Source organism: Henckelia pumila, chromosome 2 (genome assembly GCF_033568475.1).
Source record: "Henckelia pumila isolate YLH828 chromosome 2, ASM3356847v2, whole genome shotgun sequence".
NCBI lineage: Eukaryota > Viridiplantae > Streptophyta > Magnoliopsida > Lamiales > Gesneriaceae > Henckelia > Henckelia pumila.
The window spans coordinates 8,638,856-8,654,056 of record NC_133121.1 but is presented as its reverse complement, the minus strand read 5'-3'; positions in this window follow the sequence as shown (position 1 = coordinate 8,654,056).

Genomic DNA, 15,201 nt, shown 5'->3' with positions numbered 1-15,201 from the left:
CCCAGCAATGGTTCAATATGCTACGTCCTGGGGAGATCAAGGAATTCAAGGATTTCAGCAAATCCTTTTTGCATCACTTTGCTAGCAGCAAAAAGCATCCTACCACTACTTTCAGCCTCTTTGCAATCAAGCAACGAGAACATGAAAATTTGAGAGCATACATCCGCAGGTTTAGTGCCTTGGCTCTCGAGGTACCCATGGCTACTCCAGACCTGCTCATCAGTGCCTTCATGCAAGGGCTGGATACAAAAGATTTTCTTAAATCTCTAATAAAGAGGCCGCCAGAAACATATGAAGAATTACTTGCCTGAGCTGAAAAATATGTCAACATGGAAGAGATACAGGTTTCGCGGGCAGCTGTGAAGAGGGAACGGCCGAAAAGTCCAAAGAACAATAGGGTTCCAAACAATAATTCAGGGATGGGACAGCCATTCCGACCTGCGTTGTTGGGAGAATTCACCTCTTTCACTCCTCTACACATGAGTAAAGTCCGAGCCCTACAAATTTGTGACGATCGAAAACTCACACAAAGGCCTTCGTGGACGGAAAATAGACCCCGAAACAGGCAATCAGATAAATATTGTCACTTTCATAATGAGTATGGGCATACTACAGAAGACTGCCGACAATTAGATCAGGAGATTGAGAGGATAATACAACAACATTCTGAAATAAAAAATATATTGATCCGACAAGAGGGGTACCGTCCGAACAGGAAACAACGAGGAAGATCGAGACAGAGAGCCAGGACTACTCCTCCTCATGAGGATTTCAATCGCCCAAATCAGGACCAGCCCAGGGATGACCGAGCTCATCAAAGATCGGCTCCGCCTGCTCGGGGAATTATCAATATGATTTCAGGAGGCCCTACTGATGGAGATTCCAATCGATCTAGGAAAACTAGCAGCCGAAAATTAATAAATATGGAGATTGACAATCAAACTGTCAACACTGGCCCGACCCTCTCTTTTGGGCCGGAAGATTTAAAAGAGGTTGCTAACAACCATAATGATGCACTGGTAATAAGGGCCATGGTCGCGAATTATGATGTGGCCCGGATATTTGTGGATTCAGGCAGTTCTGTCAATGTTCTATTCCAAGAAGCTATCAATCAAATGGACCTGGGACAGCACAAAATAGAGCCCGTCGTCACATCACTCTTTGGTTTCACGGGTCATGCAATCCGGCCTGTTGGGTTAGTACATCTACCCCTAACTCTTGGGAAAGGCAACGGTCGCAAGACCAGGATTGTGAGCTTTATTATAGTAGACGCTCCGTTTGCCTATAACGCCATACTGGGTAGACCTGCCATGACCACTTTCATGGCCGTCGCATCAGCTCTGCATCAGAAAATTAAGTTCCCAGTGGGTAATGAGGTCGGTGAGGTGCAAGGTGATCAATTTATTGCACGAAAGTGTTATGTGGAGGAAGTCAGAATAGAGCAAAAAGTAGCCAGGACTGATAATGTTGACAGACCTGGATTTGCTGGCATGGAAAAAGTCAACTTGATAGAAGAAACATCTGTCGCTGCTGAAGAAGAAATTGAAGAAATAATGATCTCCCCTCCTTCGGGGATGGTAAAAATTGCCCGTACCCTTGAAGCAGAGTTGAAGCAACTACAACCGGAATGCTTGCAAAAAAATAAAGACGTCTTCGCGTGGTCAGTTTCAGACCTGGTAGGGGTCCATCGGGAAGTAGCAGAGCACAAGCTCAATGTAATAAAGGGCTGTCGCCCTATTATTCAAAAGAAAAGGCACTTCGGTCCTGAAAAAGATGCAGTAATAAAGGAGCAGGTGGACGAGCTACTCAGAGCTAGGAATATTGAAGAAATCCACTTCCCGACCTGGTTTTCTAACATAGTCTTAGTCCCGAAATCTACGGGAAAATGGCGTATGTGTGTAGATTTTCGAGATTTGAATAAAGCATGCCCTAAAGATTGCTAACCCCTACCTAGAATAGACCAGCTTGTCGATTCCACTGCAGGGCATGAATTACTTAGCTTTTTGGATGCTTACCAAGGATATCACCAAATTCCCTTGGCAAAAGAGGACAAAGACAAGGTCAGTTTTGTCACATCAGCAGGAACCTATTCCTATGTGGTCATGCCGTTTGGACTCAAAAACGTCGGGGCTACATACCAAAGGTTGATGGATAGAGTATTCGAGCAGCAAATTGGAAAAAATATCGAGGTCTATGTAGATGATATCCTGGTCAAGACCCGAACTGCGGACCAGTTCATTACCGACCTAACTCAAACTTTTCAGACTTTGAAGCACTATCGGCTTAAGCTAAACCCCAGAAAGTGTACCTTCGGAGTCCGAGCTGGAAAGTTTCTGGGTTATATGGTTACAAGAAGGGGAATCGAAGCTAATCCCGAAAAGGTCCAAGCCATCATTACTATGATCTCCTTCAAGAATATACAGGAAGTACAGAGATTAACAGGAAGAATTACAGCACTGGCCCAGTTTATAAGCAGATCAGCAGATAAAAGCCTCCCTTTCTTTAAGGCACTACGAAAAACGAAAAATTTTGAATGGGATGATGAAAGTGAGAAAGCTTTCCAGGACTTGAAAGCTTACTTAAAGCAGTTTCCCGTGCTGAATAAGCCTATCCAAGGGGAAGAATTGTTCTTATATCTGGCGGTGACCAACTGAGCAGCCAGTTCAGTCCTAGTCAGGAAGGACGGAATAAATCATCAGCCTGTGTACTTTGTGAGTCATGCCTTGAAGGGAGCTGAACTCAACTATTTAACGCAGGAAAAACTAGCCTTAGCTTTAGTTATCACTGCGAGAAAATTGCGTCCTTATTTTTTGTCACACCCCATCACGGTGCTCACCAACAGCGTTCTGGGAAAAATTGCAGCTAATCCAGATGCATCAGGGAGACTTATCAGATGGATTACAGAGTTGAGTGAGTATGACATCAAATTCGAGCGGACAGCCATAAAAGCTCAAGCCCTAGCTGATTTCTTAGCGGAGACAGTACAACTAGAACAAGAAGAATTATGGAAGATTTTCGTAGATGGGTCATCATGTCAGTCCGAGTGCGGAGCTGGAATTGTGATCATCTCACCTTGGGGGGAAGAAACTAATATTTCAATCAGGTTAGACTTCAAGGCCTCAAACAATGAAGCGGAATATGAGGCATTATTGCTTGGGCTCAAAGCAGCACGAAACTTGGGCATCTCCCGAGCTAATCTGTATTCCGATTCCCAATTAGCAATCCAACAGAGCAACGGGAGATTTGAATGTAAAGATGAGAAGATGTTGAGATATATCAAAGCATTAGACAAAGCCAAAGAAGGGTTCATCGAGTTGAACTTAGAGCTCATCCCCCGGGCTGAAAATATGAAGGCAGACCACTTGGTCCGCTTAGCCAGTGCTCTGAGTAACCGATCTGATCCCATTGTCGCAGGTCGGGAACTTGTTTCGCAACTAGAAACTCTGGATAAAATTATAGCTCAGGTACCAGAAGGAGACTGGCGATATGATATGCACAAATATCTAATCAAGAAAGAATTACCGAGTGATAATAAAAAAGCAAAGGAAGTTAAGAGAAGGGCTCTCCGCTTTGTCGTGATCGATCAAATTCTGTTTAAACGATCTTTCTCTCAGCCTTTGTTAAAATGTTTGGGTCCTGATGAGGCCAATTATGTCTTACGAGAAATTCATGAAGGGTCTTGTGGCAGTCACCTGGGCAGTCTGGCCCTAGCTCGAAAAGCACTTTTGGCAGGATTCTTCTGGCCAACCATGCGGAAAGACTCAGCAGATCTGGTTAATTCTTGTTATAATTGTCAGAGACATGCTAACCTACAATGGAGACCTGCAGAATACATGAAGGCAGTGGTGGCCGCTTGTCCTTTTGATCAATGGGGAATGGATATTGTGGGGCCATTTCCTGTTAGCACAGGACAAAGAAAATTTTTGTTGGTCGCAGTCGATTATTTTTCCAAATGGGTTGAAACCGAGCCCTTAGCAAAAATTACAGAAAATGAAGTGCTCAATTTTCTATGGAAAAATATAGTGTGCCGCTTTGGAATCCCTCGCAGGTTGGCATCAGATAATGGGAGACAGTTATGTGGATCCAAAGTTCGGGCATGGTGCCAGGAAATGAAGATCGAACAAGTTTTCACCTCTGTAGAATACCCGCAAGGGAATGGACAAGTCAAAGTTACCAACAGAACGATAGTCCAAGCCCTTAAGACACGATTGGATGCAGCCAAGGGCAAGTGGGCAGACGAGCTCCCTTCAGTATTGTGGTCTTACCGAACTACAACTCGATCCGGTACGGGTGAAACCCCTTTCAGCATGGTGTATGGGACTGAAGTTGTTCTCCCAGCAGAGATCGGACAAGAGAGTTCCAGGATCATAGCATACGGCCCAAACAATCAAGAACTGCGAGCAATGGATTTGGACTTACTTGAGGAGCACAGGTCCCGGTCTGCAATTAGGCTCGCAGCCTATCGCAAACGAATGACCCAGACCTACAACAAAAGAGTATACCCTAAGGTTTTCCAGGAGGGAGATCTGGTTATGCGAAAGATACAACATCCAGGGGAAAGAGGAAAGCTAGAGGCCAAATATGAAGGCCCATTCAAGGTGATAGAAAAAGCTGGAATAGCTGCATATTACTTGGAAGATGCCCAAGGTAAGAGGGGTAAAAGGCCATGGAATGCTCAACACTTGAAAAAATACTATCCCTAGTAGCTCAGCTCGGGCCTCATCATGCTATAGCTCCCTAAGCTGGATAACCAGTTAGTCATTCTTTTTGAGCTATTTATTTTGCAGAAGTCAGTCCTGGTTTGTTTACTTTATGGTCAGTCCTGTTTAGCGTCAATTTTTGGAACACTTTAAATGCAAAATTCAATTTTGTTTTATGGAACTTACCCTACAAAGTCCACCTCAGTGGCCCACATTAGTGGAATTCAAAGCCCAGGCAGGTCTGGCACACAAAGTCCACCTCAATGGCCCACATCAGTGGAATTCAAAGCCCAAGCAGGTCTGGCACACAAAGTCCACCTCAGTGGCCCACATCAGTGGAATTCAAAGCCCAGGCAGGTCTGGCACTCAAAGTCCACCTCAGTGGCCCACATCAGTGGAATTCAAAGCCCAGGCAGGTCTGGCACTCAAAGTCCACCTCAGTGGCCCACATCAGTGGAATTCAAAGCCCAGGCAGGTCTGGCACTCAAAGTCCACCTCAGTGGCCCACATCAGTGGAATTCAAAGGCCAGGCAGGTCTGGCACACAAAGTCCACCTCAGTGGCCCACATCAGTGGAATTCAAAGCCCAGGCAGGTCTGGCACACAAAGTCCACCTCAGTGGCCCACATCAGTGGAATTCAAAGCCCAGGCAGGTCTGGCACTCAAAGTCCACCTCAGTGGCTCACATCAGTGGAATTCAAAGCCCAGGCAGGTCTGACACTCAAAGTCCACCTCAGTGGCCCACATCAATGGAATTCAAAGTCCAGGCAGGTCTGGCACTCAAAGTCCACCTCAGTGGCCCATATCAGTGGAATTCAAAGTCCAGGCAGGTCTGGTACTCAAATTCCACCTCAATGGCCCACATCAGTGGAATTCAAAGCCCAGGCAGGTCTGGCACACAAAGTCCACCTCAGTGGCCCACATCAGTGGAATTCAAAGCCCAGGTAGGCCTGGCACACAAAGTCCACCTCAGTGGCCTACCAGTGGAATTCAAAACCCAGACAGGTCTGGTACTTAAAATTAGTAATGAGCAGTACTAACACCCACATTTTGGTGGGTAATTAAAAATCCAAGTATGATTCAATCTCGAGGGTCACATTAGAGCTTAAAGAGCTTAGAAAAGGTACTAATTTGCATTCAACCAGTCCGGGCACCCTTAAAGGTCGGAATTCAATTCTCACTCATCCAGTGCGAGTACATGTAGCTCGGGTTTTAGGGATACACTTGATTAATTATGACTTGATTTTCATTCAGCCAGTCCGAGTGCATATAGGATGAGTCCTTAAAATTTTGTTTAAGGTTATGGTTTTTTCATCCAGCCAGTCCGGGTATATTTAGCACGGGCTTTCAGTAATTTACATGGTAAAGTTTGACTCAACTGGAATTCAACCAGTCCGGGTATATATGTAGGTCGGGCCCTTAAAGGATTTATACTTGATAAATTTTGTGGCTGGATTTGCATGCACATTTATAACAGTAAAACCATGTTAGAAAAGGAGAATTCTTAAATAAACCTGAACTGGGCAAAAACATTCATATGTGAAAGAGTAAACAATGTATCAGCCCTACCTGGGCAACAACCGAAATCAATGACCTCGCAGGGTCTACCATTTAGATCATGTTTTTAAACAATATTTATACAAATAATCAAGGGGCGGAGGCATCCTGTGGCTTTGAGCTCTGGTCGGGATCTCCTGGTTTCTCTTGCTCGGTCTTTTCTGAGTCTTCGTCGGGCATGTCGTCAAGAGCTTTGGTACAGTCAAGGAAAAGGGCGGGGTGCTCGGTCTCCGAATACCCATTAACCCTTAACTGGGCGAGGTACCCTTTAAAGCCTTCATCAAAAAAGGTAGCCGCCTTCTCAGCTACCGCGTTGGCAAAATCCACGGAGTTCAGGAACTCCTGTTTCCCGACCTCCTTCGCAGCCTCAAGCTCCTTGGTCAGGGCCCGTACTCGGTTCTCTAGTTCAATCTTATCCACCTCCAGATCGGCAGCCTTTTTGTGGGCAGCCTCAAGAGCATCTCGCCCGGACTCAATCTCCACCCTCATCTCGGTCACCTCCTCGTCATGCTCCTTCTTCATCTCACAAGACTTCCGTGTAAGTTCAGAAATCCGAGTTACGAAAGCTTCCTGATTCAGGGCATGCTCCTCTCGGGTTTTGAAAGCTCGGCTAGTGATCTCCCCTCCCCAAGCTAAAGCCTGTGATAATAAATGCCAGCTCTGTAAGTGCCAGATCAGTATACAAGGTAAGATTGAAAAATCGCAACATACCTGCAAGGATGCCAAAGCAAAGTTTTGTTCAGCTTCTAGGTGTGGCACCGCTTGTAGGATTTTCAAGTCAGAACGGGAAATTAAGTTCTGCATTATGCCCAGGCACCCTTGGGGGTCGGGCTTCGAGAAAAATGACATCTCTGGGACCCCGAGCTGATCGGGCATTCCTTGAGGCTCAGCGTCAGGTAGGGAACCGAACTCTATTATGGGTTCCTTGCCACGGGCTCGGGACGAGGAAACAATGGACGGCTGCTTAAGCTTGGGAAGATTAGTGCTGGGCTTTTCCTTGGTTTTGGAAGCTTTCTTTTTTGACTGTTTAGGGGGAGGAGGTTTGGGATGAGTGTTGGCCTCACTATCCTCTATTTTCTTCCTCTTCAAGTTCTTCAGTGCAGCTCTGAAGTTGGCAGGCATAGCGGCAAATCTGATCCTGTCGTCTAAAAAAAAAAAATACAGTAAATAAAAGGCATAAGGGGAATTAGTCTAAGATAAGGATAACACGGGTACAGGGGTACTACCTACATCTCCTTGGATCTCTACTCCCTTCCCACTGAAGCCATAATGACAGAGCAGATCCTCCTCAATCAGGCTCTCAATATCAAAAGTTTGCGCGGACATGGTGTTGATAAAATTGGTAAAGTTATGAGTAGGCAGGGCTGGGGATTCAGGACTGGTGAAGTTCATAGCCCAGTTGGATCGGCATTCCCATGGCTGGTTGGGGTTGACAAAAACGTATCTGTTTGTCCAGCCTTTGTGTGAGCTAGGCTTACCCTTCAAAAAGGGGTATTCGGGTCGCATGGAAATATAGAAGCGGCCCGGGGCGGTTTTCTTAATTTGCAAAAAGTAAATTAAATTTCCTATGTCTAAGGGAATTCGGAAGAAACAAAAAAGTACACCTAATGATAGAATTGAACTAAAAGAGTTCGGGGATAATTGACTCGGGCACACACAAAAGTATTGACATAAATAGGATACGCAGTTCGGGACTGGAAATCTTAAACCCATCTTGATCTGATCTAGGCTGAAGCTCAAGAAATTAGGGGGCGGTCTGTGAGCCCGGTCTTTATGGCCCGGGATTATAAGATCATAGGTATCGGGCATTCCCGATTTCTCCCTAATGAGAGGACCCAGGTCTGGACTTAGATGGGAGGCCAGGACTTCATACCATTGTTTCCCTTTGGCAGATAATCGGGCCTCATCCGACCTGAGTTTGTGCAGTCGCTTTAATTTTTCTATACGAGTCTCCGACAGATCCAGCTCTGAGCTTGGATTATTGGAATCGGAGGGCTCGGAGTTGTTAGAGGGAGAATTGGATGCTTCAAAAAAGGCCACTATTTCCCGAACAGAAGTCTCGTCTAGGGAGGACATATTAATCAACCTAGTGTAAGGACGGTAAGACTTACAGGTGAAAGAGTTGTAGCTCGGGATTGACACAAACAAGACAGACGCAGCAGTCCGGGTCGGGCGAGCTCTTGAAATTTTTGCAGCGTAACAGTACAAGAGTGAAAGGTGAAAAAACAAAATTTTTACTGCCCAGTATATATAGAGGTGGTGAATCGATCTGGACCGTTGATTTTTAACTTGATCTACGGCTCGGGACGGGACAAGCCGTGTTTTTTTTGGCTTTGGGAAAAGAACCGTCAGAGGACATCTGAGCCGTTCATTAAAAACACATCATGCGGATCCTGATCTGGACCGTCCAAAAGAAACACATTGCATGAATTAAATTCTGAACTGGTCGAATGACACATGCATAGTTCGGGATCCGGACTGAATTCTTAGTCTAACTTCATTCTTCTTTTAGACCGATTAGGGAGGTACTATTGATGCCCCGGGAAATTATTTTGACCAGAACCCGTTCATTATGGGTTGGCCCAATTTTGGGATTATTATTATATATCAGGTCCAGCCCATTTTTCTACCTGTTAGGGCATGTCAAGACCTGGGCTGCTTATTACTGGGCTGACTCGAGCTGGGGCCCAATAGGGCTTGGTATGTTTTATAGGTCAAGTGGAACTTGAATACATTGGAGATAAGCTTGACCATGGCACAAGATATGAATGAGATAGGTATAAACTCAAGGGTGGACCAATGAGTGAAGAGTCCTACTCCATGATATGTTATAATTCGACTAGGTAACTTACTCTATTTTTCCTATAAATACAGGTACTGTTATGGTATTCATTATTCATTACTCACTTTTACTTTCACGCACTCATATCTCTCAATTTTCGCATTAATCATATCATCTGCTTTCAAGACACTGACTTAGGCATCGGAGGGGTCACGCCGAAAACACTTTCGACGCCCCTTGACCTAGCTGTTGCTTGTGCAGAACTTGGTGTACCCGACCCGACCTGCTTCATTGGAGATTTGGAGGATCCATTCTACCAGACCGAACCCGAGGTAAAATTCCGACATCATCAGAGTATAAGTCCTAAATTTTTCATGGGATTATAAATCTTTACAAGATGAAAAAGTAAACAAAATTTTTTAATCCATCGAACTAAACATATTATTATTTATCCATAACCACTTTATATCCTATTAAATTATCTTAATAATCATACTTTAATATATCTTTGTTCAATCCCAATCCCACTATTTAAAGTAAACGACTTGAAGAATTTCTTTTTTTTCCTAAAATAATCTTGCATGTTCGAATTTATTCGTTGTTACCTTGGGCAGTACTCAAAGGCCACATCAAAATAAAAAACTTTTTAAATGATTTTATAAGGCATAATTCCTAAATATGTTTCGTTATTGAGCCAATTATATCCCTTTTATTTTTCGTATCCTGAAAATATCCCCTATCAATTAAAAAGTGTCTCGAACATGTCCTTGAAACTAAATAATACATATTCTGCCCTTTATTTCTCAATTTTATTAAAGTTATACATAAGCCCATCATGCTTCCGTAAGATTAATTAAAATTAAATACCTCTTTGACCATAGTGTCGTCGGGTCATACCTGCCGAGTTTTACGAAGTGCTCCTCACACTCAACCATGCAGTCGCAACAGATGGTTTCTGCACAAGCTCCTTCAACGACACCCAGCACAGCCTTAATTCGTTTTCTACCTTAAGGCGTATGGTATATAAAATTAATTATAAAATATAAGCATGGATGAACAAGAGACTTAGGAAATTTATTCAGACAACATATTATTACATAAATCAACCTCCTTTGAAGAGGAGAAGATAACTAGTTTAGCTACTTATAGTAGCCTTGTTCTTGAAATACATAAAACAAAAATTTAACACAAACTCAGAAAGAGAAATATTACAATGATTTTTATTTCGTAAGAAAACTGAAGAGAATGATCGATGTCTTCAGCTTCCTCAAAATCCTGTATTTATAGCCGAAGTTTCACTCGTTTTACCGAGAAACTTCAGGGAATCTTACAGTTGTCTTGAATTCTTTATGTCATTATTGATGGCATCTTTTGCTAGTGAGAGAGTCACATGCTTGACTTTTTCTTTTGGATTTATTCTCCTCACATGCCTTTTTTATTGTTGTCGGGGCATCTTTTGCTTTTGCAGTGGGCTCCTGGGAAAATGTGGTTTTGGTGGTCCCTGTCCACCTTTGCTTGTCTCGGAAAAATCTTTTCGATCCGTTCGGGGTTTGAAAGTTTTTCCGAATTCTGGCTCCGTCTGGTTTGTACATTCTGGGCAGATATTCTCTGACCATCTTCCGATATAAGCCATGTTACAAAATTTTCGGCGAGTTTTTTTACTCCCCGTCAGCTTGTTATTCCACAAAAAGTTCTTCTTCTTTTCGAAGAGTTTTTCCGCAAAAGCCATAGTTTTTCCTATCATTGTGTTTAACAGGAATGATCCGTTCACAGAATTTTGATAAAATTTGAACGGAAACTTGACCTTATCCATCTCGGTGAAACAAACCCAAATACTCCATGCCCTTCTGGTTGAAATTTCATTTTCTCCAAAAGTGGACACCAATGGTATTTCTTCAGATATAGGATCCTTGATAAATCTTTGATTATTCATGTCAGGTTTCCTTAGCTTGATGAAATGAAAGGGCTCGTGTGATCCTTTCTCTGTTGGTTCTGGAGCTGCACTAAAGAAGTATAACTCGAGCACATCTCCTCTGGACAAATGATCATTATTTGCCTATGTTTCTTGGACTGCTTCCTGAATCCATTTTGGTAGTTGTGATATTTCCTGGAAGCCTGGTGAAGTTGTATAAACTGAGGCTAGAGCCCCAAATTCATACCATAGCTTTACATCTTTAGGATTGACATTGTTTTTTAGCCAAACCCTTGGATATATTCCTGCAACATCAACCCTGCAAGTGATCGGGTTGATTTCACTTCTTGTGCTTAATTTCTCCCATCTTTGTTGATAAACCTGAAATGGAGAAATGACAGCTGGGTTAGTATCGATCTTAGATTTGCCCTTGTCAGTGTGGAGCCTAAGATTGATCTCTTCCTCTTTTACCCCAGAGGCGGAGGGTTGACTTGATGAGTTATCATCATCAATTGTTGCTTTATCTAGATCATCAAAAGCTGATGATAGATTAGCGTTTGTTTCTTGAGTATTAGGATCCTCAACATATTGTTTTATAACCGGTGGCTGTATTTTTTGTTCTTGTAAAACCAATGGTTTTAACATTTTTTATTTTTGAGAAACCAGTGGTTTTTCTATGGCACACATAATTGGCCCTTGAATAGCAGCCCATAGTTGAGTTTGAGCTTGCATACATCCTGTGATTCGATTGGATACTTTGATCCGATCAGCTTGTTGCAACCTACCCGCCATATCGGCACTTAGGACAAGCTGGTTGAACTCGGTTTGAAGCAGCTCAAGGTGTTCTCTGAGATGCCTCTGCATTTTCATGATGGAATCTACGTCACTTCCTTCCATCTCTTGTTAAGAAATCTGCAAGAATATTTTCATGAGATTTAATAATAACAATATAAAAAATATAATTTTGACATAAAGCTTGCCATCTTAATAACCTAGCTTTCTCAGATTTAGATTCAATCTTATTCCTTAGGAAAGCTTTTACCTGAGTGTTATCAACCTTCAAAGAGAATTTTTTAGCAAGTAAAAATAATGGCCATTTTTCGAAAGCCCTTTTAATTGCATAAAATTTCTTCTCGTTGATATGCCATCTGATAGCTTTAGATTCTGAAAAAAGACCGCTACAGTATCTGCATGGTATTTCTCCATCCGGAGTGATCTTAGTAAGCACTGCTGCCCACCATTCATCACTAGCATCCGTAAATAACACCAAATCATCTTCATCCACGGGTATAGCCATTTTTGGAAGATTCTTACATATCTCCTTTAATTGGTTCACCCCTTTAGTAAGGTCATCGGTCCATATAAACCTTTGCATCCTTTTTTAACAAAGGGCTAAACACCTTTCTGTACATTGCCAGATTGTTTATGAACATCCCTGCAAAAATAAAACAACTCCAAATTTTACATTTTTGAGTTTATCTGGAAAATTCTTTACCTTTTCCACAATATGAGGTTGTAGAATTATTCCAGTTTCATCAATCTCAATCCCAAGGAATTCAATTTTCCTTGTTGCTATGACTGTTTTCTTTTCAGATAAAACCAGTCCTTCTTGTTTACAAATTTTAGAGAAAATCTCTAAATGTTTAACATGTTCATCTATGTTTTTTGATGCTATAAGAATATCATCAATATAAACAAACATAAAGTTAAAATAATCTTTAAAAAGATTATCCATTTTTCTTTGAAATATTTGGGGTGCATTAGCCAATCTCATAGGCATAACTTCCCAGATATAATGTCCTTGTGGTGTAGAGAAGGCTGTGAATTTCTTACTGCCTTCTTCCATTCGAATCTGATAAAATCCAGACTTACAATCAAATTTTGAGAACACTTTAGCATTTCGTACGCAGCTAATTAGATGTTCTCTACTGGGTATGAAGTACCCATCAAACTCCAGGATTTTATAATTCCTTGGTAGTTAATAACTAACCTGGGTTTCCCTCTTTTTATTTCACCATGATTTCTGACCAGAAAACCTGGGCTGCTATATAGTAAAACTCCTTCTTTGATTAGACCAAGGTCCAAATGTTCCTTGATAATCATTCTCATATCCCTTTGATCTGTTATGTTTATTGGGATAGGCTTATATCTGACGAATTCATAATCTTTGCCTTCTTTTAGAGTAAGACTGGCTTTGAGTTAATTTCTATCCCACCATGCCAAAGGATGCTCATTGTAACTTTCTTTGAGCCTCTTTTTGACATCTTCAAGGGATACCTTATTTTCTAACTCTATATCTCTTTGATTTAGAGTTACTTTGAGAAGCTCCATATCCTCTGTTTGGAGTTCTTGTTCTATTGTTATTTTCAACATGGTTTCTCCAAACCTTCTTGGATCTTTCATTTTTGGGTGAAAAAGTTGTCATTTATCACCACGCTGGCTGCGAAATATTATCGACAATTGTCGATAAAAAGCAACTTTGAGTCGTTGAACGATAATTTTATTATCACAAATTGTAGTGAACATAAGTCTTCTTGACTCGTTGTCTTGTGTGTACTTCTTAAATATTTGTAAGAAGTTATTTCCTAACATGATATCTGCTCCTATATCATGAAAATAGATTGGTGGTGTTTTTACCTTGTACCAGGGTGTTTGACCTACTCCTCCCATAAGGATCTCTGCTTGTTTTATTCCTTTGCAAAGAATTAAAATTCTTCTAGAGAAATCTCGTCCAGCAATTTTTGGCAATTCTTCTTCACATTCTTCAGGGAAAACTCCCCTATTTGCTGTACAAATTTCTGCTCCCGAGTCAATATAAGCTGCAAAGTATTCAGCCTTATATTGTTCATACAACATACCAATCGGTATGTATATGGAGAAAGGACTTGTCGTCATTTTTTAAAGGGATTACTAAATGGCCCCGCCATTTTTAACAGACTATGTTGTACCTTAGTAATCCGATTAAGACTATTCACCTTTAGTTTTTCTAAGGCTTCAGAAGGTAGAGTATGGTTAGTCCTTTCTACTTCCTCAATGCGTTCTAGTAAATCATGTTTATGACTTACTAATTTCAACAATTGATTCTTCCTCTGTTTGTGAACAGAGTTTTCGAATCTGATTAAGGAATTGTCCCTTATCCAATTGTCTTGGTTTTTCATCTCGTAGAATTCTTATTGAATCCTCCAAGTCTTTTCTTTTGCCATAAACTCTATTCCTTTTTCAAGGCGTTTCCATGATTTATGGTCCTCCAGAAACTCTAGGCCAAGAATGAGCTGATCCACTTCTTTTCCTGAAATTCCACATATTTGAACTTCCAATTCTCCAATATTTATTAATGCTTGGTAAGTTCCCATTACCTGCTGCTCTAAATAGTAAATCGAGTTACAAGGAAATTGGTTCCTGTGACTTGTAATTTCGAATACTATTTTGACTTTTTTCCATCCTTCTGGAGATTTAAGTTTTCCTATTATCGAAAACTCCTTTTCTTCTGGTGGAATTTCCTGAATAGGAGATTTTTTCCACCTTCGACTTGTCATTCGGTCACCTTGGAAAGATAACCTTCGGGGTTCTATTTTAAGATCTCTGTATAGAACCGGTTTATTTTGTATTTGAATGTCTGTTTCTTGAATTAAAGAAAACTCGATTCTTTTCGGGTATATTACTTGAGCAACTTTCCCAAAGATTTCTGGAATTTCAATAAATCATTTCTAATAAATAATTCAGAATGATGAGTATTAGAAAGAGCATATGAAATTTGATAAGTGATAGAATATGGTATATTACCTTCCTTCATTAATCTTTTTTCCTTGAAGTTTTGATGCAACGTCAAGGCTCGACTAAAGTCTCTGTCAGCTAAATTGTAGGCTATTCTTGGATAAATAACTCCTACAATTTTTTCTGCACATAGATTTCCTGAGATCGTTCCCAGAACAACATCTTGGATATTCCCCATTCTTTTATCACATACTACAATATCTATGGGTGAATCTATTCTTTTTTTAAAAGTTACCTTGATCATTATTTGGATTGCTCCAATATGAATCTAAGATATCGTTCTTGCTACCTCACTTTTCAGCTTTTGTAATTCCTCTCTTACTTCTTCAAAAGGAATTAACTGCATCTCTATTTGATTACTTGTTAACTCCATAGGGATTGCCATTTCCCTTCTGAATACTTTGTAAATCAAATGATGTCTTCTTTGTCTAAGCCCTAGTTTGCCTAAAACTCTTTCTACTTGTCCTGCCGAAAATC